Source organism: Vicugna pacos, chromosome 13 (assembly GCF_048564905.1).
Source record: "Vicugna pacos chromosome 13, VicPac4, whole genome shotgun sequence".
NCBI lineage: Eukaryota > Metazoa > Chordata > Mammalia > Artiodactyla > Camelidae > Vicugna > Vicugna pacos.
In genome coordinates this window covers 54,644,937-54,670,065 of record NC_132999.1, presented here as the reverse complement: position 1 = coordinate 54,670,065, position 25,129 = coordinate 54,644,937, and the positions used below count along the sequence as shown (strand labels likewise).

The window sequence follows — 25,129 nt, the reverse complement described above, 5'->3', positions numbered from 1 at the left end:
GTGGTCACTGTCACCCGATTACATTCAGGCCTCATGGCAACTCTGGCAGGGGAATTACCACTACTTTTCCCATTTTATTATTTATTTTATTAATTTTGTTCTTTAAGTGCAGTTGATTTACAATGTTAGTGTCAGGTGTACAGCAAAGCAATTCAGTTAGACATATACATTTTTTCTCCCTATTTTGTTTTATTTTATTTTATTTTATTTTATTTTATTATTTTTGCACTCTTATAAATATTCTGTTTATTCAACACAATCCTTTTACTCTACACAACAAAGTACAAACACAACATTGTCTAAAATGCCACAAAGTTACGAAACTCAAACCAGAAAATGTACAGTCCTGACCAGACAATAAAAGCCAAAACAGCAATGTCCTGGTTGCTAAGGTAACCGGCGAGCCCACCCCCCCAGCGCAGTAGCGGGGTCTGTGATGACCCTGCGGTGCTGGCTTTCAACCTGCTCATCAATTTCAGAGAGAGAAAGAAAGGAGAACGTTGGATGAGTGTGTGGGTGGGTGGGTGTGCGGGCACACACCCGTGAATATGTGTAAAAAGAGAACCATTTTCGGTAACAGAGGGTATTTGACCCTAAAGGTCAAAAGTGGACTCAAGCAGGAATGGCAGCTGCACAAACGCACACCTTTTCCTGAGGGACTCTGCGGGCCAACAAGGGAAGGCATGACCAGGCCACCAGGGTGGCCTGAAGTCACCTGTGGAATGGAAAAAAAAAATGTGCTCCCAGACTCGGGCCTCACTGCCACATGGGGCCCTGCTTATCCCTGCCGGCTTTGCCATGATCTGACTTTCAGGAACCGGAAACGTGGGGACTTTCCAGCCAGAAAACAAGGGCATCTTTATAGGTAACCCCATTCCCCCCGCCCCTCCGCCCCCACTAGCAGCATCCCCACAGCCGGAACTCTGCCAGCAGAAGAAACGCCTCAGTTGCAGCCCTAACCTTCGAAACCGGCCCCTGAGTGAGGGATTTCTTTCCTATGGATCCTCCTTTGGTTAGAAAAGTGACAAACTGAGTTGGATATAAGTGACAGGGGCAGAGCTCCTGTGGCCCTGCTTATCACGAGGAGTTGGAGCTGGAGCGGCTCCTGTGACAGCAGTGGCCACGGGGGTTGGGGTCGGGGGAGGGCGAACCTGTGAGGAGGGGAGCGTGACCTTCTCCTTGTCGGTGGTGGTGACCGGCACCACGTGGGACGCGGTGGCAGCCTTCTCCTCGGAGCCAGAGTCTCCTGGGGTGACCTAGGCCAGGGAGCCAGCACAGCAGAAGGGGTGATCTCCTGGCCATCGACTGGTCCTCTGTCCACCTCCCTGGTGCCCAGCATTCTCCCCGGAACCTGGAGAACCTTCTGTGGGGGGTGCAGGAGAGGGCTCACATGGGATCCTGGAGAATTAACCCTGTTGTTTGCACAACAAGAACCAACCCTTAGTCCCCAGTTCACTTAGCACATGTGATGTGTTCTCGTGGGTTCCCCTCTGCAGCCACCGAGAGGGAGGCACCACTCCCCCATTTACAGGTGGAAGAGGCTGCAGCCAAGAGAAGGGGTGTGAGTTGTCACACCAGAGCATAAGGCAGAGTAGAACGCAGGAGCAGAATCAGCAAGGGGCCCCGCCTGCTCTCCTGCTCACCCCTCCTGCTGGAATACAGGATCACCATCGGGGAAGCCGGATGCCAGATGATGGGCTGGGAAGGCAGAACCTCTCTCTGGTATGGGTGCAATGCGGAGTTGCCCGGCCCGGCCCAGCCCAGCCAGTCCCTCACCAGACAGCCAAGCACAAAGGCTCTCTCAGGCAGGCAGACAATTCAGTGCTTTCAGGCGAGGACAGCTGGGCTGGCTTTCCCTGTACCTCTGTTTCTCTCTGGCTCCCATAAGTAAATCACTCAGAATTAATGACTCTGGGAACAATGAACATGGAGCAGGTTTGAGATCTTGAGCAGACAGGAAGCAGGATCCTAGCACACCAGGGCCATTGCTGCAGGTGAAGATCAATGCCGTGGACACTCCAGGGTCACACAGCCACCCAACAGAGTGTCATAGAATCATCACCATAGAAGCCTAGGGTCACAGCATCATGGATGGTTCAGGAGTCACAAATTGTTCTAATCACAGAGCCACAGAAAGCCAATGTTCCAGAATCATCAATTGTTGGAAGACTAGAATCACTAGCTTGGGGAACCAGAGACTTCTAGGAACCATCAACCCATCAGTTGCCAGAACCCAGCTCTTTAGAGCAGGAAAAGCTCATCCTGTCTGAGGCTTCATTTTGTAGGGTAGGGAAACTGAGTCAGCTGATCACAATCACAGAGCTAGGGCTGGGACCGAGACCTCACCACTCCCCATCCTCCCTCCACTTCCAGGGAAGGTGGGCAAGAGCAGTAGCAGCTTGAGTTCCTGGACACTCAGCACAGGTACTTTCCCCTTGGGGACTGGCCTGGCCTCACTCTGAGGGATCACCTGATGCTATAAGGGCACCTGTGGTAAAACCCTTCCATTGTGTCAAGATCTGAGGCTTTGTGAGCTCTAATGTCAGGATGATGTGTTTGGCAAGTCTGGGCAGGCTTAGATTCTTTTAACCATTCCCTCAGTGCCCTGCCCAATAAGGGAGAATTGTGCATGCTCGTGATTTTACCTGGGAGTATGCCTACTGGTGATCACACTCGAGAGAGAGCCGGTCCTCCTGGGTTTCAGCCTGGGATGCCCGTTGCCTCATCAGGGTCACTTCAGTTCACTGCCAAGCCACACAAGGAAATCCTGCCTCAGCTCCCAAGGGTACATCGCAGGTTAGGCTCAGACAAGGTACTGAGATAAGAAAGACTGTGCCCATCTTTGAGGCCCTTATAGTCCACTGAGACAGTCACATGTGTATGTGATTATAAGTCAAGGCAGAGTGTGATGGTGCTAAATGCAAAAGAGACAGAAATTAAAAAATGCTTAATGGGAGAGGGGTAACATTTAAACTGAGCCATTGGAGAGCTTCTCTTTATATCAGTTCCTGACTTCTGCTTCTGTGATGAAGTAACAGTAACCTTCCCACCCTAAACAACTAGAAAACTGAACAAAATATGTGAAACAACTGTTTTCAATCAATGAAAAACACGTGTATGATCCCTAAGAGAAGAGAAGCAAATGTGGCGGGGTGGCCTGATTGTCCTGGTTTTCTACCTGCAGTCATAGGCCAGACCATGGTTCAGGGAGAGCGATCCCACACAGAATATAGTCATCTTGCTGAACTGAGCATTTGGAGATTGGTGTTTAGGGGCACAGCTAGAAGTTGTGTGGCAAAGTGCCAGAAAGGAGGAAGCTCTGCGGAAAATGAACTCCAGAAATCTGCATGGACTTTCTGGAGTTGTTGCTGAGTACTAGGGTGAAATTCCCTGAGGCTGGGCAAGGAACAACTGAAAGTTGCAAGGTGAACAATTCCCAGAGCACAGATAGGACAGGAGATGTTTGAGCTGCAACCAGTCCGAGTGGTGAGAACTCAGTGAAAACCTCAAACATCCAGTGGAAACTGTAGAAGTCATGTCTTTCCATAGACTGTGCTATCCCTAGAGGGGAGGCTAGTCCAGACCAGCCATAGCAAAGCTTGAAAACCAGCTTCAAAGGGATCAAGTTGATTTGCAAGGAACCTAGCTGCATGTTAGAACAAAGTCCAATATTCTTTAAAGGAAGACAATACAACTGAGACACTCCACTGCATAACATCTATAATGTCCAGCATCCAGTCAGAAACTACTAGATATGCCCAGAAGCAGGAAACTGTGTTCCTTAACCAGAGGAGAAATCAATCAATAGAAGTGGACCCAGAAGTGACAGAGATGATGGAACTAGTATAAAAAGATGTTAAATAGTTATTATAACTACACATGTTTAAAGAAAAAATATAATCATAATGAGTAGAGAAGTGGATGATATAAAAAAGAATCAAATATAATTTCTAGAGATGAAAATATACTATCTAAAATGAAAATTTTATTGGATGAGATTAACAGCAGATTAGATACTGCAGAAGAAAAGATAATTGAACCTAAAGGTCAATACAGTAATATCATCTACCTAAACTGAAGCACAGGAGAAAAAAAGATGGGAGGAAAATGAAAAGAGCTTAGTGATCTGTGATATGACATCAAATGGTCTAACATATGTGTAATTGAAGTCCAAGAAGGAGAGGAGAGAGAGAGAGAAAGAAAGGAGGAAACAGAAAATATATTTGAAGAAATAATGGCTGGAAATTTACTAAATTTGATGAAAACTATAAACCCACAGATTCAAGAATCTCAACAAACCCCAATCAGGATTAACATAAAAACCCCACACCAAGGTGCATAATCAAATTGCTAAAAAAACAAAAAACAAAAACAGTGATAACAAAATAATCTTAAAAGTAAACAGAGAAAAAAAAGACATGTCACATACAGAGGAACAATGGTAAGAATTAAAAGAATTCTCATTGGAAACTATGCAAGCAGGAGACAATGGAACCTCTCCAAAGTGCTGAAAGAAAAAAATGCCAACCTAAAATTCTATATCTAGCAACAATACCCTGTAAACAATGAAAAAGAAATAAAAACTTTTTCAGAAAAGAAAAACAAAAGCTGAGAGAATTTGTCACCAGCAGACCTGCACTACAAGAAATAGTAAAGGAGGTCCTTCAGGTGAAAGGAAATTATGCTGGAGGGAAACTTGAATCCAAAGAAAGGAATGAAGAATTCCAAAGATGATAAACATGTGAGTAATATGAAGGTCTTTTTCCCCTCATTGGTTGACTTCTTTCAAAAATAAACAAAAATAATAACAATGTATGAGGGGTTTACCATATATGTAAAAGCAAAATGTATGATAATAGCACAAAAAGGACAAAATGGACAATGGAAATCTACTGTTACAAAGCTTCTTACACTATCTGTTCTGTCGTGGATTTGCATTGTGTCAAGTCAGCTCAGCTGGAACCATCTTTCCCAGAATTTCTCTCCTTGTATAATTCCAAGTTAGCATGGGTCACAGAGGCATTTTATTACAACATCTGGAAGGTGAAATAAAGCAGTGGTCACTTGCTTTTTTTTTTTTTTTTTTTGTCCCTCAAAAAGTTGGTGCAGGGACACCAGGTGCAGCGACGCCAGGTGCAGCTTGCCTACACTGGCACTTAACTGTTGGGTCACCTTGTCATCATGAGCCAGCAGCTGGGCCCACAGTCCCTCCAGCCCCTGCTGGATCATCCTACAGTTTTTCTGATCCCTGGCCCACGTGTTTTAGCTTCAGGATGAGAAGTCCCACTTTCTCCCATAGGTCGTTCACATCCCTGAGGCTGGCATCTTGGAAGGAGTGAGAGATGATGTGTGGCTGCTGGCTTGTTCCTACTCACCCCTAAATCCGTCTCCCCTTCCCAATTTCCTTCCCTCCACTGCTAGTAGTATGCCAGCATCAGGCACAAAGAGCATAGCCTGCTAGAGACTGTTTAGCCAGCTCTATAGAGTTGCATAAGGTCAAACTCCTATAATAAATCCCTTGTCATGTATCACTCCCAGTGGTTCTGTTTCTTTGGCTAAACCTGGACTAATAAATACGTGAAGTGTGCAAATATTTTGTGAAAAGTTAAAGATGTACATAATTAACCCTAATGCAACCACTAAAAAATAAAGCAAAGAGTGAAAATAAAATGGGGCGATTAAAAATATATGATCCAGAAGAAGCCAGGCAGGGGGAAATCAAGGGACAAAGAAGAGATGGGACAAATAGAAAGCAAGTAGCAGGCAGCAGATTTAAACTTGACTATTTGATAATTACATTAAATGTAAAATGTCTAAACTCACAGTAAGCCTTCAGAACAAGGGATTTTACCTGAAATTAAGAAGGATATTTATTAATGAGAAATAGATCCATTAGTCAAGAAGAGATAACACTCTGAAATATATATGTGCCTAATAACAGAGCTTCAAAATACCTGAAACAAAACTGACACACCCAGAAGGAGAAATAGACAAATCCTCCACTAGAGTTGGAAATTTCAACACTTCCGTAATTGATAAAACAAGTAGACAGAAAGTCAGCAAGGATATAGTAGACTTAAACAACACTGCTAACCAGCTCGACCTAATTGACATTTAAACAGCACTCCACCCAACAACGGAGTACACACTGTTTTCAAGGGCCCACTGAGATACCCAAATGCCGAGCCATAAAATAAGTCTCAACACATTTAAGAGGAATGAAATCACTACACTGATTCTGGAGGATGAAAAAAAAAAAAGATGGAAGGTTACACAAGGGTTTTTTTAGCTAAAGGTAGAAAAGAGAAACTGTTCATACAATGCAAATGAGTCATTTTTTTTGCTGCTTACGAGTGATAGCAGTGGATTACTGCAGTGTGTCTTAAAACCGAACTCCTTTCAAACCAGGCCATGAGTCAGAAGGGACTTCCAGGCCAGGAGAGCATGTCTTTGAAGGTCTGGATGACTTTTCAAAGGCAGGTGCTGGCCTTCCTACACTGCTGGTGGGAATGTAAATTGGAGCAGCCACTATGGAGGACAGTGTGGAGGTTCCTTAAAAAACTAAAAATAGACTTACCACGTGTCCAGCAATCCCAGTCCTGGACATATATATGGCGAAAAATATAATTCAAAAAGACACATGCACCCCAATGTTCATAGCAGCACTATTTACAATAGCCAAGACATGGAAACAACTCAAATGTCCATAGACAGATGACTGGATAAAGAAGGCTGAATACTACTCAGCCATAGAAAAGAATGAAGTAATGCCATTTGCAGCAACATGGATGGACCTAGAGATTATCATACTAAGTGAAATAAGCCAGAAAGAGAAAGAAAAATATCATATGTTATCACTTGTATGTGGAATCTAAAAAATAGGACACAAATAAACTTATTTGCAAAACAGAAACAAATTCACAAAGAGAACAAATTTATGGTTACCAGGGGTAAAGGGGATGGGAAAGGTAAATTGGCAGTTCAAAAATTGCACCCTCTGGGGAGGGATGCAAATGTTAGGGATCTTGATTGTGGTGGTGGTTTCATGGGTGTATACATCTATCAAAACTCATCAAATTGTACATCTGAAATATGTGCAGTTTGCTGTACAGGAATCATACCATAATAAAAGTGTTAAAAAAAAAAAAAACAAAGGGAGGGCGCTGGTGACAGTGACTCGAATCAAGAAACTGGTCTGTATGTAGCCAGTTCCCTGAGCTTCTGTGATAAACCCCATTCCTACACCTCCTTCTGGGTAGCCCACAGGCACATCAGTGCATCCAAATCCAACCCAACAGTGTGCTCCCAGCCCCCCAGAGCTCCCATCTTTATCCCTCCTTCTCAAAGTTTCTATTTCTCCTGAATGATCCATCTTAGTTAGTGGCACCACTCAGAAACCTGCACCCTTTCTCAAGGCTTATTAGTCAGACTCCTCTTGGGTCTTTTCTGTCACTAACCTCCTGAGCCCATCTTTTCTCACCACCACTGCCCAGTCCAAGCCCCTTCTCCCTCCTCACCTTATTCTATAACTGCCTCTAATTTGCCCCCGGCCTACTGTCTCATTCAGCCTCCCTCTGTGCTGTGTCCTGCTTGCTAATGGAGTCCCAACGTTCTTGTTTTTCATGTTCTTCAAATCACACAATAATACATATTTCTCATCAGAAAATATCTAATGCAGGTACGCAAAACCCAAAACACATTATTCAATAAAAAGCAGTAGAGGCAAATTGTAACTTCCCATTAGCCCACCACCACTACCCTGTGTTAACCACTGTTAGTATTCAGGATGAACAGCCTTCCAACTCTTTTTTTAAACATTCATTTACATTCTTTACACAATTGGATTGTTCTAGATAATACTATGAGGATAACCCGGTTCACTCGGACAGATCCGGTTTTAGCACTGAAGACTCTGCACCCCACGAAAGGACTCAGTCCTGGGCAAACCGCAGTTGTCACCCTGCAGGACAGGAGCTTAATACAGTAGCACCTTTCAGTGTTAGTAATATACAACTATACCCTCATTTTAATGACCACGAGGATTCCAGGATGTATCAATGTCAGAACAGTCTTTTAAAAGTAAAAATACACTCTCTCCCGCCTCCCGTCCTTTGATGCACCCCAGAGTATAAAGTAGTGAGCTTCAGAGTGGGGGAAGGGAGGTGCACTGTAGGAGCTGCGTGAGAAAAGCCACTGGTGTGAGGGAGAGAATCTACCAGAATTTCTCTTTGTATGTATCCTTTTTATTTCTGTTGGGGAAACTGGACAACCACATGTGAACGCATAAAACAGGGCTACTGTCTTGCACAAAAACTAATTCAAAGCAGATCCAAGACTTGAACGTAAGACCTGAAACCATACAGCTCCTAGAGGAAAACATAGGTGGTAAGCTCCTTGACATCGATTGGTCTTGGTGGTGATTTGGCATCAAAGCAGAGGCCACAAAAAGCAAAAAAAAAAAAAAAGTGGGACTGCATCAAACAAAAAAGCTTTTGCACAGCAGATGAGACCACCCACAAAATGAAAAGGCAACCAAACAAGTGGAGAACATATTTGCAAATCATCTATCTGATAAGGGGCTAATATCCAAAATACATAAAGAACTCATTCAATAGCAAAAAAGAACCCCAAACAATTAAATTTTTTCTGTTTTTGTGTGTCTTATAATGTACATGATAGATTTGTGTGGCTCTACATGTGTATAATTTATTCATAAATAAATCTCCAGATAATGGAGACTTTTTTATTTATGTGGAGCATGATTCTAAAAGTTGGACATACTGGCTTAGTTGGTAAAATATTAATTTTTGTAACAGTCCTGGAATGTCCAGCATAGTTAAGGCTTTGCTTCTCCGGTTTCTTCTACCACCTACCCACACACCAGCACGCCCCAGCAAACCACATCTGTCCCCTGAGCATCCATATTCTCCCCTCTGAGCCTTTGCACAAGCTGTTTCTTCTGCCAGAGGTTCCCATCACCCCACCCCTTCACCTCCTGGCTAATTGTACCTGTATCTCAAGACCCAGATCAAGAGACACCTCTGCCAGGAAGCCTTCCTGAGTACACACCCCTTCTGGAGCCCATCCCACCCAGGCTGGGTGCCTCTCCTCTTCGTTCCCATAGCACCCTGTGCTTACCTGCACAACACTACAACACATACCAGATGACTCTAATTGCCAGTTCATCCCTTGGTGACCTCCTCAAGGTTGGGGATTGCCCTGAAGCTCTGAATCCCTGGTGGCTGCCCAGTCCAGTGCCTGCCTCATCGTCATCTCTTAGTAAATCGTGAAAGATTAAACAGGAATGGCAAACATGTGTACTACCCTTTGTAAAGGCCAGGCACTGATTTAAGAACTTTACGTATATTTACATGTTTAACGTGAAAACCAGCCCCCACAAGGTGGGTACTACTGTTGTCTCCATTTTACAGGTGAGGAAACAGGCACAGAGAAGTCAAGTGACTGGCTGAGGTCGCATAAGAATTGCCAGAGCTGGGATGTGACCCTGGTAAATCAGCTTCAGCATCTATGGTGTTAATCACGACGTGAATCACTCAGTGAAAGAATGAATGAACAAGGGGAGGAATGAAGGAAGAAATGAATGAACAGTTAAATAGAGGAGTGAGTAAATAAATGACCAATAGCCTGGCATCATGAGACCATGCCCAGCCTGCTTTGCAGACATCAGCTCTATCTATAAAATGCCTTAGTCACTTTCCGTTTTGCATTATTTTCCGAATTTTAGTTGGTGCTTAAGAAGGTGCCAAAACCTTGGTTCCTTCTTTCCCACCCTTTTACTGGCACCACTCAAACTGTCTCATCCTCAGTACTCCCTCCATTACGGCGTGCAGGGTAATGAGCATCTAACCATGGAGTGTTAGAGCTGGAGGCTACATTTAAAGACCACGTAGTCCAACCCTCCATTTTGTAGATGGGACAGCTGAGGCCCAGAGAGGCAAAGCGACTTGTGAAAGGTCACACAGCCAGTTAGTCGCAGAATCAAAAGTGGGCCTAGCCTTTTGGTTTCCCGTCTCTCTTTACGAACCCAACTCTGTTCATTGCTTTAGTCTCGTCAATCAAAAGGCATTTTGGATCAAAGTGCAAAAGATGGGTTTAATGATTTCTCAAATGCAGACACTATCCTAAATCTGCTCCTGTGTCTACTTGAAAAGGTTATGGGAATAAGGGAGGTGAGAAAGTCAAGGTCCAAGCCCTGCAATTTCCTCCAGGTAGAGAAGTAACTGAAACCATCATTGTAGACGCTTCCTCACATTATTCCATTTAATCACCCCAACAGAGATAATTATCCCCATTTTACAAGTCATTTGAGCAAATGGAGTCTCAGAGGTAAAGAGAGCGACCAAATGTCCCAATCTTCCTGGAACCGTCCCTGTTTTACTGAAAGCCCCAAGTCTCAGGAACCCCTCAGTCCCAGGCAAACCAGGACGGCTGGTTGCCTTTGGGGTAAGCAACCCACCCAAAGAACTGGATCCTAGACATCCAAGCCCAGATCCGGCGCCCATTCCCACGCCCTTGTCAACCACACTGCGCTGCCCCCTGGGTAAACAGATCAGCTTGAGAGGGAGAAATAAACACATAGACAAGCCGGCTGGGAGGGGGGTGGGCCTGGAGGGGCTGCCGTGAAGTCAGGTCAGCCCTGGGCCCCTGGGGCTGAGTCAAGCCGGCTGGGAGGTCGGGTGCTACTGGGTGTCACACCAGGGGAGGACAAACAGAGGCTATTCTATTCTTCCCTCTTTATCCCAGGAGGCGTCTGTTTACTACGATAACAGCCCTGTTATCTCAGCCAGGTCTCTGGTTTCTTGCCAGGCAGTGATGAGGGGTGTAAGACCTCAGGCTCTGACAAGACCCAGCTCCCTGGGACCCTGGCACACTCCCAGTCCTCCCTTGAAAGCTTGGCTGGGGGAGGGGAGCAAGGGAGCCGTGTCGAGCACCCAAGGACAAGGGCTCCCCGCCCATGGAGTCCCCTGGAAGACCTGGACCCCTATGCTCCGACACCAGATTTCCCTGTTACCAGGAAAAGGAATTCGCACTGGTTGACTGACCAGCTGCTGGAATCCAGACACCGCCTGACGCTGCCTCTGTGTGCCTTCGCCCTCCCCAAAGCACTGGAGAGGAAGCGTCACCTCCACCTTACAGAAGAGGAAGCTGAGGCCCAGAGAGGGAACGTCCCTTGATGAGGTCACACAGCATGACAGTGTCACAGCGTGACCCCAGCTCTCCCTGCCTCCCAAGCCTGGGTGCTTTCCTCTGCACGAGGCTGTAAAAATAATGACACAGAGATAGGCTATGCCCTGGGTGCACGTCTGTTTCCCACACCATAGCTGCCTGGACACTGCCCTCCCCCTCCTCCACCTGGCTGACTCCTCCTCCTCCTTGGACACCCAGCTTGAGGGCCCTCACCTGCAGTCAGCCTGCCTGACCCCTAGCCTGGGCGAGGGCCCTGTCCCGGAACCCCTGGGGGCCTGTGCTCCGGCAACCCCTGTTCTCACGGTTTGGGTTGTAACAGGGACTTGTGGGTCTCCTCCCTGCACTCAGGCTCCCAGGGAACAAGAACTGCTCTCCCACTCCCAGCAACGATATATTTAATTGCTAGATAATCTTTGGCTGTTCTCAAAACAGGGCCGTCCTGAAGGCAACAGCCCACTTAAAAGTCTTCCAGCAAGTGCCTCTGCTCCACCACTGCCCCCTACCCCACAGTCCCACAGGCTTCCATCTGCCACCTGACTACTCAAGTGTGGTCCCTGGGTCAGCAAAATCAGTACCGCCAAGAGCTTGTTGGAAATGCAGAACCTCAGACCCCAATCCAGACCGCTGGCACTCAGCTAAGAGCTTGCTGAACATTAGATATCATTACACACTGTAGTCCTGGAACCTTGCTGCAAACCCTACCCTGTATCTCTCATCACCCCCATGACTACAGAGGAAGCTGAGGTGCAGGGAGTGGAAATGACCTTCTCCGGGTTGAACAGCCAGGAAATGGTACAGGTAGGATGCAAACCTAGGGTTTATCTCTCCCCAAAGCTGAAATTAGCACTGATAGTCCATGTGGTGGAAAGAGACAGGAAATCTACATTTATCAAGCATCCACCACAGGCAAAGCCCTTTACCTGGTTTGGTTTATCTCATGTGATCTTCCCGACTCCCTTGTGAAGTAGAGGGTTGACAGTCTCATTTTACAGATGAGAAGGCAAGACTCAGGCAGGGGAGGGGACTTTGCCCGAGGCCCACAGCTAGGGAATGGCAGAAACAGTCTGGGCCCTGGCTCCGTTTACCTGACGCCAACATGCAGCCTGTTGCTGGCCCAGTGAAGCCAGGCGCTGGTCACCGACTATTGGGGGTTTGCTGGTTCACTGCCTCAGTTGCACTTGAGAGAGCTTGTAGCCTTGGGTCAAAATCCACACTTCCTTCCCTTGTCTAGCCCTCAGCCTTCGGCTTAATCATTTCCCCGGCTCTGAGCGGAGTGCAAACAACTGCCTATCCTGACAATCAGTCGGCTGCCGATGTGAGATGTCATCCGTCAACTATTTCCATCAATTTCTGGCAGGTGCCAGGAATTCCTGAGATTGCTCTCCTGCGTCCCTAAGGCTCTGGCTGCAGGTCCTTTCCTGACGGATCCTGGGTGAGAGCCTCTGCAGCAGGCTGAGATCAGAGGGATGGCCTCGTGCCCTTTTGCTGAACACAGGAGGGCGGACCCCTAGAGGCCCATTCCCGAGCCATCCCCATCATGAGATTTTGGCAGATTGCTCACCGTTCTGAGCCTCAGCTTCTCCATCTCTAAAATGCGTGGGTGATAGTCCAACCTCCCAGGTAATGATGAGCTGTATTAAGGGTGCGTGGAGGTGGCTGGGGGTCTCCACAGTCCTCACCGCCAGGAATCAAAGCACAGCTCAGAGTCTGAGACTTGCAGATACTAACTACTATATATAAAACAGATAAACAATAAGTGTCTTCTGTATAGCACAGAGAACTATATTCAATATCTTATAGTAACTTATAACGAGAAAGAGTATGAAAACGAATATATGTTTGTAGATGTACAAATGAACTACTATACGAGAAATTGACACAACATTGGAAACTGACTAGACTTCAACTAAAAAAACAAAAAACACACAGCTCAGGACTGCCTCTTGGGTTGGCTGGTGAGAGTGGGCAGTGCACAGGCATTGATGTGTATAGGCAACTCGCAGGGAGAAATATCATTTGGAAGAAGAGGAGGATAAATGGGAGTGGGCAGTGGCACCGAGTGTGCCCCTGTGAGGAGGTGCCTGGGCAGTGGGCGGGCAGTGGGCAGGCAGTGCTGTCTCCCAGGACCAAGCTGTGAGCAGAGTGGTAAGAGCAGCTTTTACTCACTTTCTACAAAACCACAGCACCGTGGACCAAGCAGAGATGTGAGAGCTTTGGAAAAGAGCTCTTGGCATGCATGTCTGCATTCCTACAGATGGCACTGGCCACTGTGGCCAGGCCCTTTCAGTGACTTCAAGGACAAAAGGCATAGAGGGGGTGAGGGGTGGTAAAAAAAAGAAAGGACAAACAAACTGGGGGTGAATGTAGCCAGGTTTCGTGAGCACTGGGGACCCCGGAGGTACCCTCGGACTCCCAGATCCAGCCAGGTAAGATTTTGCAGGGACCAGTTGTCTGAGGAGCAGCTGGCAACCAGACTCATCGAAATTTGGGTGGGTGCTGTTAACACGAGCCTGCTGATACACCAGGCTGGAGAGACAGGTTCCAGACAGAGGAGGAAGCACCCTCCAGCTGGGGAGGGAAGGGCCCCCGGGAACACAGCTGGTGGAGCCAGGGCTTCAAGCTGGGAGCCCTGCAACCTGCTCCTGCTCCACCTGCCCCTTCCCAGACCTGGACTTAGGGCAGAAGTCACGCCCAGGAGGACCTTCGTGAAGTCCTTATAAAGTGAAACCTCCTTGGTGAGTCAGCCAGGGCCTGGCTGGCCGGCTCAGTCATTGGGAAGGTATTTTCTTTTCAGCTCTTTTCTGCCTTTCACTGTCACGGAGGTGAGGTCATCGCTAGTAAACACTCTGCCTTGCCATCAATTTCCTCTGAACTTTTTGCTTCTGTTTAACTCACCAAACCTCGAGGGAAACTAGCAGCTAAAGTAGTGCAGAGGGCACTGGGCTGAGTCAGAGGCCTGGCCTCAAATCCCAGCTCTGTCCCTTTCTAGCTGCGGGAACTTGGCCAACGCAAGTCACATCTCTGGACCTCAGTTTCTCCATGTGCAAAGCAGGACAGCGGAGTCCTCCGGCAGGAGTGATGATGGAAAATGTGACCAGGCTTGGCCCAGGAAGAGAGAGAAGCTGGGAGCAGAGCCTCAGCAGAGATACAGAACCGTGGTTTGTCCAGACACAGAAGGTCAGCATGCCTGGAGCGCAGGGGAAGGGGTGGAGGGAGTGGGGACATAATGGGGGCCACAAACTCAGGAAGGATGCGAGTCCGTACAGAGTCTGCAGCCCCTGAGGGCATCTTCTGGCTCAGATAGGCCAGGCCACCAGTTCCCCAAAGTGTCTGAGTGGCTTTGCAGAGACATTATGAAGTATCAATGGATTAAACTTAATTTGGGGGTTGGAGGGTTTAGCTTAGTGGCAGAGTGTGTGCTTAGCATGAATGAGGTCCTGAGTTCAATCCCCAGTACCTCCATTAAAATAAATAGATAGAGTAAATAAATAAACCCAATTACCCCCAAAAATTAAATTAAAAAAAACTTAATTTGGAGCAAAATCAGACACCGCCATTCACTCACTTATGATATGGACAAAAGGCAGTAGGTATCTGAAGGTAGTCCACCCTTAGTTTTATTTTTCTGTGATTTGAAGAAGCACTGCCATGGTTTGATTTTAGTAATAAAAAACGGCAGCCCAGTGCACAGAGCAGCGGTTTTCCACAGGAGGCCAGCGTGAGCCCAGCTAAACTCAGCGTCAGCCTCCCACAGGACACAGTGTGCACAGGGCCAGCAGGTGCTAGCTGAGGAGGGGCAGTGGGACCCTTGGGTGACTGCGAAAGGACAAATCACACCCTGGCAATAGTTTCCATCATTCCATTCTGAGAGCAGAAGAAAATGGGAGCCCACATTTCAGTACTATTTGTCATCTAAAGGATATCCCATTTAAAAGAACACACGGGGGGGCGGGGCGGGGGTAAGCTCCTTGACATCGGTCTTGGGAATAATTTTTTTGGATTTGCCACCAAAAAATGAAGGCCATAAAGGCAAAAATAAGCAAGTGGGACTATATCAAAATAAAAAGTTTCTGCACAGCAAAGGAAACCATCAACAAAATGAAAAGGCCACCTATGGAATGGAAGGAAATGTTTGCAAATCAGATATCTGATAAGGGGTTAATATTTAAAATATATAAAGAACTCATGCAACTCAATAGCCAAAGACAAAAAAGAAACCCAAACAATCTGATTTTAAAATGGGCAGAGGAACTGAATAGACATTTTTCCAAAGAAGGCATACAAATGGCCAAAATTTACCCGAAAAGGGGCTCAGCATGACACCATCAGGGACATGCAAATCAAAACCAGAGTGAGGTATCACCTCGCACCTGTTGGAGTGGCTGTTATCGAAAAGACAAGAGATAACAAGCGTTGGCCAGGATGTGGAGAAAAGAGAGCCCTCGCGCACTGCTGGTGGGAATGTAAATTGGTGCCGCCACTGTGGAGCACGGTGTGAGGTTTCTCAAAACATCCAAAACAGGACTACCCTATGATCCAGCAATCCCACTTCTGGGTATATATTCGCATGTATTCAAAGGAACTGAAAACAGGACCTCAGAGAGAGAGCTGCACTCCCATGTTCACAGCAGCATTATTCACAATAGCCAAGATACAGAAGCAACCCAAGTGTCCATCCACACATGACTGGATAAAGATGTGGCATTTGTACACAATGGAATATTATTTGGTCATAAGAAAAAAGGAAATCCCGCCACGTGTGACAATGTGGATGGATCCTGAGGGGGTTATGCTAAGTCAAATAAGCCAGAGAAAGAAAGATACCACATGGTATCACTTATATATGGAATCTCTAAAAAAAAAAAAAAAAAGAAAGAACTTAGACTCATAGAAACAAAAAATAGAAAAGTGTTTGTCAGGGGCTGGAAGGTGAGGGAAATAGAGGTTGGTAAAAGGGTACAGACTTTCAGCTCTAAGATGAATAAGGTCTGAGGATCTAATGTGTAAACAGGGTGACGGTAGTTGATAACACTATCATATAACTGAAATTTGCTAAGAGAGTAAAAAAAGTGTTCTCACCAAAAAGCTGTATATGTATATAGCTATACACACACACACACATATATACAGTGATAGATGTGTTAATTAACTAGATGGAGGACCCTTTCACAATGTATGTATGTATTAAATCATCATAATATACCCTTCAAATATCTCACAACTTTAGTTGTCAAGTATAACTGCATAAAGCTGGGGAAAGAGGAAATGATAAACAGTGACCTTCTATTGGGCCGTCCTTGAGGTTAGCGCCTGTCACCCTGACCCACGGGGATTGCCAAGAAAGCCAAGGCCGTCTACTTCAACGTTGAATCCCCAGCCAGCGTTGGGCACAGGGAGGCCACTCAGTAAATATCTAAGGAAGGGAAAAAGGAGGGCAGGGAGGGAATGGGGCTCGTTACATAGAACTCCTGGTGTCTCCCATTGGAGCTGAAATTGCTCAGTCAGTGTTCATGAGTATTAAATATTGAACTAGTGAGAATTTGTATTGCTTTCTTTAAGATCATAAAGTAGGTTTAGGGGAAGGATGATTTAGGTAACTTGGGTCTCTCTCTTAAAAAAAAAATTGAACTACAAGAATGCAAAGGAAGACATCTCCCCCTCCTGGATATATTTTTTTGAAACAAGTGTAGTCATCCAAAATCATGCCTTCTGGGAAGAGAGGGATGGAGGAAAGAAGGGAAAGGAAGTTCAAAGAGGATATTTTCAAGCATTTCCAAGCACCCACACTGTGCCCACCCTGTGCTAAGGTAGGGTTACCCAGAGAACAGTACATCAGGAGTCCAGGATATGAGATAATAATAATAAAACAAGATGGATGCTCAGACCAGGGCTCCAAACATGATGTGAACAGTGGAAACTATGGAGAACAATATGGAGGTTCCTTAAAAAACTAAAAATAGATTTACCATGTAATCCAGCAACCCCACTCCTGGGTGTATATACAGAGAAAACTCTAATTCAAAAAGATACATACACCCCAATGTATATATTTACAATATATTGTAAATATTGCACTATTTACAATAGCCAAGACATGGAAGCAACCTAAATGTCCGTCAACAGATAAATGGATAAAGAAGATGTGGTATATATACAATGGAACATTACTCAGCCATAAAAGAATGAAATATTGCCATGTGCAGCAACATGGACGGACATAGAAATGATCATACGAAGTGAAGTAAGTCAGACAAAGAGAAACATATGATATCACTTATATGCGGAATCTAAAAAAACGGCACAAATGAACTTATTTACAAAACAGAAATAGACTCACAGACATAGGAAACAAACTTATGGTTACCAGAGGGGGATAAATTAGGAGTTTGGGATTAGCAGATACACACTACTATCGATAAAATAGATAAAGAACAAGGTCCTACTGTATAGCACAGGGAACTATATTCAATACCTTGTAATAACCTACCATGGAAAAGAACCTGAAAAACAATACATGTATATATATAAATGTTTGTGTGTGTGTGTGTAACTGAATCACTGTGTGTACACCTGAAACTAACACAACATTGGAAATCAACGATCCTTCAATAAAAACAAACAAACAACTGCCAATGGGAAGAGACTCTGGGCAGGGCACGTGGTCCACAGACAGCCCTCCGAGACTGACATGGGGCAGACATGGACTGACGTCCACCTCCAGCTCTCCTACTTTCTCATTTGGGCCAGCTCCCTCTCTACTTCAGCCTTCTTGGCTGTAAAATGGGCCGCTAATAGGCGTGAGTCTTGAGTGAAATGCGTTTTACAAAGAACTGAGCTCCTGGGGCAGCTCTTAGGGGTGGAGAGAGCAGATGTGGACTGGGGGTGTCTGGGGAGGTTTCTCCCATGGGGTTGGCATGAGTCCTCAGATGCAAAGGGCAGGATGGAACAAGTGAAGCCAGTGCCCACAGGGGATGCTCTAGTCACAGGTAAGGCTGGTCCATCCTTGGTGGGGGGGTGCAGGTGCTTCTCCCTTTGAAGAGCAATTTATTTTAAATGAGGGCTGACCATAGACTTAGCCACTTCATGCTCCATTATTGCCTGCTTCAATTTATTCCAATTTCAGCCAAGCATGGGGTTAAATAAAGGCCACCAGGAAATGGTTTCCCTCCCAACCCTTCACACTTCACTGGAAACCCATAAAACAATTCATGCACCATTAGGGATGGAAGTTGAAATCAGGCTCTCATGCACTGCAAACACTGGCCCAAGTCTGTCCTCTAAGCAAGGAAGAAAAGTGTGGATGATTCCTGGAGAATCTGGACCAACATGCTCATTAGTTTCAGCAAGAAGCAGTGAAAGGCAGAGGCTGACAGTGAACACTTACTAAACATGTTGCTGGGACCACCCACCCCCCGGTCTTAAAATCATGGAAATCGTATGAAGAAGCCCAGGTGTTAACATCTGGAAGTTCTTACCAGCAACCTTTCTGATCCAAGATGGAAAGAAATTTGACAGTAGCCAGTGGGAGACTTTTAAAAGTTCATGCCTTTAGGCCTCTTTCCAGAAGTCATCTGTGATTCTGACAAATAGCTTAGCTACAAAGATCGTCACAGGAGAGTTATTTACGTTAGCAACACTTGGAAGACATTAAATGTCCAACAATAGAACGGTTAAACAGAAATTCAGCAGAGACAGAAGTTAATATTTCTAGTTCGGGAGATTTTCTAATGATGACATGGTGAAATGCTCATGATAAATATATTCAGTGGGGCGAAATATACAAAATGACATTTATAGTAGGACTCTGTGCTTTCGACATCTGTGCAAAGAGTTTATTTCATTCTGCCTTGTGTTGTAATTAATTGGTTGTCTATCTGCCCACTGGACTGTGGGCTCTCAGAAGAAGAACAGATGGGTGAGTGGACTGAGAATCTGAGTAGTTTATTTTAAAAAAAAGTAATAGAGTACATGTATTACATGCTGAGTCCTGAATCAAGTTCTTCACACACTTGTCATTTCATCCTTACAAATGCTATAATGCAAGGATGATGAAGGTTAGTTAGGGCACTGCTGCCAAAGTGTGATCCCTTGGAATCAGCAGCATTGGGATCACCTGGGAATTTGCTAGAAATGCAACTTCTAGGGTTCCCACCTGGACCTACTGAATCAGAGACCCTGGGAGGTAGGGGTCAGCAACCCAGGCTTCACCAAGTTCTCTGGGTGATTCTGATGCAAGCTCAAGTTTGAGAAGCCCTGGACCGAGATGATATGCAGCCCAGGTTTCTCGAGGGCAGCCTTGGAGTTGAGGCTTCAAAGTTGGGTCCCAGCCCAATCAAGCTAAGACCAAGAACAAGCTCGTAATCTGATGACGTCAGATTTATCATCCCACTGCAGTGAGGGAGAACACAGAGCAAAGGAACCAAACGAAGAAAAAGACAGGTACTATAGAACTTTGGAGAAGGGTGGTGTTCAGGTGGAATTTAAGTGAAGCAGTGTTTTGTTAGCCTTCCAGCAGAACAGGGCTGTGTTTAAAGGGACTGACATCAAGTCTGGGTTGCACAGTTGACTCAGAGTTTGTTTCCTTGAAAACCACAAAATTAAGATAGCTGTGGAATGTTGTGTTCGGTAGTCCCTTACCTGAAGCCCTGCATTAGGCTTGGAAATCAGGGCTGCCTCTCTGTGTCAAAGTGACGTAGATCCTCAGGGCAGGAATGGGATGTTTCCTGCTTAGATTCCATCCTTCTCTAGAAGTCGTCTGACAAACTCAAATAGCAAAATTCAGAGAGCCGCACCCTAGAAAGAAAGCAGAGGTCACTTACAGAAGTGAATTATGACGTTTTACAACTGCAGCGTCTACTGCTGAAGAATAATTTCCTGGTTACTGTGCACCTGGCTTTATCCACGTCTGTCATCCCAGACTGACAAATGGCCGGCCAGATTTGTACTTTCTACGTCCAAGCTGATTTCGACTTTCTCAGCTATAAAGTGTTAAATGAATTAACATTCATAAAGTGCTTAGAAGAGTACCTGGCAAATAATGAATATAAACTATAATTTCATACTATGCAAGATATAAATTAACACAAATAAATACAGCATATAAAGTATGTTACAGACTTAATATAAATATTCATTAGTTAATTAAAGTAATAAGGATGTGGTTAGATAGGAGGAGAAAGGATTTTCCCTTCATTTCAAGTGAGACTATGGAATTAGAAAGTGTCTCAGGCCTCTGTTGCAGTAGTAGAAAGACTAGATTAAGAAAGACCCTGGGTTCTAATTTCCAGCATGCTAAGAAGAAAGAGAAGGAGAAGTATTTATTGAGGGTCTAATTGTGCTAGGCTCTGAGCTAACTCACTTGTCCTGTAAGCTAAGTATTATTTACTCCCATTATATTTTTGGGTGGGAGGTAATTAAGTTTGTTTATTTATTTAATGGAGGTACCGGGGATTGAACCCAGGACCTTGTGCATGCTAGGCATGTGCTTTACCACTGAGCTATCCCCACCTCCCTATGACTCCCATTATCTACGGAGGGAGGTTAAGTTTAAGGTCATTGCCTAAACCGATCTAGCTCATTAGTGGTGAAGCTAGAATTCAAGTCCAGTGCATGACCATTCAAAAATTACTTAAGCTTTGAGAGCCTTTGGTTTTTCATTTGTAAAATGGAGGAGATAGAAGAAAATAGTTTTCAAAGTTCTTTCTTATGCCAATGTTCTCTCTACAGTTAACACTCAGTGATGACCACCCCATCAAAAGAAGGCCATGTGTGAAAAGATAATCATACAAGGATAGCCATCATGTATTTTTTATAAAATCAAAAATGGGAAATAACCTAAATATGAAAAAATAGGATGTGATTAAATAAATTACAATAGATCCACACAGTGGAATATTATCCAGCCATTACAATTGATGATCTTGAAGTATATTATGAACATAAAAGATATTCATGATACAGTCTTCATGTATTTGTGATATTTCATTGAAGACAGTTTAAAAACAGTGTATATCATCTACAGATTCAATGCAATCCTATCAAAATCTAAACAACATTTTTTGCAGAAACAGAAAAATCTGTCTTAAAATTCACGTGAAATCTTAAGGGATTCCGAATAGCCAGTCTTGAAAAAGAAGTACAAAGTTGGAAGCCTCACACTTCCTGATTTCAAAACTACTACAAAACTACTAATAATAATCAAAATAGTATGATACTGGCATAAAGAGACATATAGACCAATAGACCAATGGAATAGAAGAGAGAGACCAGAAGTAAATCCTTGCGTATGTAGGAAAATAATTTTCAACAAGGGTGCCAAGACCATCCAACAGGGAAATGGTGGTCTTTCCAGCAAATGGCTTTGGGAAAACTGGATATCCACATGCAAAATTAATTAATTAACTAATTAATTAAGTCAAACCCTTACCTTTCACTATATACAAAAGTCAACTGAAAAATGGCTCAAAGACTTACATGTAAACTAAAACTGTAAGACTCTTAGAAGAAAATATAGGGAAAAACCATCATGACATTAGATTTGGCAATGAGTTCTTGGATATGACACCAAAAACACAGACCATGAAAGGAAAAACAGATAAATTGGATTTCATCAAAATTAAAATCTTTTGTGCCTCAAAGGACACTATTAACAGAGTGAAAAGGCAGTACACAGAATGAGAGATAATATTTGCAAATTATATATCTAATAAGGAATTAATATCCAGAATATACAAAGAACTCTCCAGGAAGGTCCTTGACATAGGTCTTAGTGATGATTTTTTTAACCTGACACCAAAAGCAAAAGCAATAAAAGCAAAATTAAACAAGCAGGACTACATCAAAATAAAAGTCTCTCAAAGGGAGTTACCAACAAATGAAAAGGCAACTTACTGAATGAGAGAATATATTTGCAAATGACATGACTGATAAGGGATTAATATCCAACATATATAAACATCTCATACAACTCAATATCAAAAAAATAAACAACCCGATTTAAAAAATGGAAAAGTCAACCTACCTAGAGCTCAGGTTGGAAAGGATTAAACCCTTATTGGCTTGAGATGTCTGTGCTTAACCTATGCCTACTCATTGGCTGAATCTGAACTATTCAGACACAAGGGAGAGCCCTAGGGACCCAAGCTAAAATAGGGAAAAAAAAATTTTAATGAGCAGAAAGACCAGCAGCTTCACACCGTGGGAGAGACAGAGTTTGCAGGCTGAGTCCAGGCAAGTTAATTGCCTACTATAACAGAAAAACCAACAACTTGAGAAAAAACAAAACAATCTAGAGTTGCCACAATGTGTTATGTACAATGATAAGTGTTCAACCAAAAATTACTATACATGCAAATAAACAGGAAAGTGTGACTCACATCAAGCAGGGGGTGGGGGAAGCATTCACTAGAAACTGACTCTAAGTGGGCCCAGATGTTGAATATAGATTTTTTTTAATTCACAGAAATGTTATTATAAATATGTTCAAAGAATTGAAGGACTATGTATTCAAAGAATTAAAGAAAAATATACTAGGAGAGAGTGAATACATAGAGACTCTCAAAAGAGAACTAAAAACTAGTTTAAAATCAAATATTAATTCTAGAGCTAAAAAGTGCAATAACTGAAAATATTTTTAATCCAACAGATGGGCTCAATATCAGATGTGAGATAACAGAAGAAAGAAATAATGAAGTTGAAGATAAGTCAGTAGAAATCCTCCAAACTGAAAAACACAGTTTGAGGGAAAAGATTGAAGAAATATCGAAAGAGTCTTAGGAATCTGCAGGACAATACCAAGCATTCCACATATGTTTCAATATAGTCCCCAGAGAGAAAATAGATATGTTTGGAAAAAATATTTGAATTATAATGGCCAAAATCTTCCTAAATTTGGTGAAAAACATTGACTAAAAGATCCGAGAAACTCAACAAGAAGGTTAAACACAAAGAAAATCACACCTAGGTAGGTCACGGTCAAACTGCTCAAAGACAGACAAAATCTTGAAAGCAGCAAGAGAAAAAATTAGACACATCATATATTGAGTAACAATGATATGATAAACAGCTGAGTTCTCACCAGAACTAATGGAGGCCAGAAAACATTGGAATGACATATTCAAAGTGCTGAAAGAAAAATCTTGTCAATGAAGAATTCTCTATACAGTAAAGCTGTCCTTCAAAATAAGAATAAAATAAAGACATTTACAAATAAATAAACACTGAGCAAATGTGTTGTTGGAATATCTGTTTTACAATAAAAATTAATGGAAAACTAAACAAAAACTTTTAACTAAAGGGAAATGATATCTGCGGTAATGCAAATATGCACTTTGTATTTGAAAACACTGAAACTGGTAAAGCAAAATTGTAACACTATACAGCTAGGTTTATAACACATATGGATGTAATACATATGATAAACACAGCACAAAGGAAGGTGGGTAATTGAACTATGGTGGTGCAAACTTGATGAAAGTCATTATTAATTTGAATTAAATTGTGATAAGGTAAAATTGCATATTGCAATGCCTAGAGCAATCACTAAGAACCTACAAAAATATCAGAAAAAGAATTTAAATCATTTTAAAAGATTTGTTTAGTACAAAAAAAGGCGGTGTATAAGGAATAGCAAAACTGCAGACCAACTCTAACCTTGTCCATAATACATTAAATGTGAATGGATTAAACCTTCCATCAAAAAGCAGAGATACCTTAGACTGGATTAAAAAGCAAGATCCAACTATATGCTGTGTATAAGAAAGTAAAAAAGGATAACCATGCAATGAAAACCATGAGAGAGCTGGGCTGGCCATATTAATAGTAAACAAAATAGGCTTTAAGGATTATTACTGTAGACAAAGAAAACATTACATAATGATTAAAAGGTCAATATGGCGTAAAGATATAACAATTATAAATGTATATGCATATGATAAAGATGCTCCAGAATGCATGGAGATTTTAATACCCTTCTCAGTAGTTGATAGAAAAAGTAGTCAGAAAACCAGGAAGGATATAGAACATTTGAATAACACTATCAAGAAAATTTACCTAATTGACATTTATAAAACGCCACCTAACAAAAGCAGAATATACATTCCCTGACGTGTTCATGGAGACTTCACCAGAATATACAAAGTACTGGGCCAAAGATAAGTCTCAGTACATTTGAAAGGACTGAAATCATACAGAGTATGTTCCTTAAATACAGAAAAATTAAGGTAGAAATTAATACAGAAAGAAATATGAGAAATGTCCCAAATATGTAGAAATTAAACAAAATACTTCTAAATAACTCATGGTCAAAAGAAGAAATCAAGGAAATTAGAAAAGTATCTGGACCTGGAGGAAAACTTTTTAAAATATATATCAAAAGTGTGCAGGGTTTAGTTAAAGCAGTGCTTAGAGGGAAGTTTATCTTTAAATGCTTATATTAGAAAAGAAAATAGTGTAAAAAAATTATATGTTTCCACCTTAAAAGCTAGAAAAAGGAGAATAAATTAAACCCAAAGTAAGTACAGGAATGGAAATAATAAAGAGTGGAAACTAACAAAGTAGAAACAATTGAGAAAATCAATAAACTAACAGCTTATTCTCTGTAAAGATCAACAACATTATAAACATTTAGCTAGGTTGATCAAGAAAAACAAGAAGGAAATCACAAATTGCCAGTGTCAAGAATTAAATGAGACACCACGACAGATCCTATAGACACTGAAAGGTTAATCAGGAGACTCCCACTTCCAGCCAAAATGAAATAGCAGAGATTGGATTTACTCCCCTACTTGAAGCAACTGAGAGTCTAGACAAAAGATATGAAACCACAGTTTTCAAGACATTGGCTATCAGGCAACAAAGGATCATGATCCCTGAAAGACAGGATACAAATGAAGTGAGCCCTGCAAATACTCCAGCTAACTGC

At 43.2% G+C, this 25,129-nt stretch overlaps 1 long non-coding RNA gene across 1 annotated transcript in view; it reads right to left on the bottom strand.

Moving 5' to 3' along the window:
- Positions 1 to 25,129, bottom strand: part of LOC140700786 (uncharacterized) — a 70,403-nt gene that overhangs the window by 30,634 nt on the left and 14,640 nt on the right. Inside the window, exon 4 of the long non-coding RNA XR_012079471.1 lies at positions 19,846 to 20,001. This is a non-coding gene — a long non-coding RNA (uncharacterized lncRNA). The remainder of the gene's footprint in view (positions 1 to 19,845; positions 20,002 to 25,129) is intronic.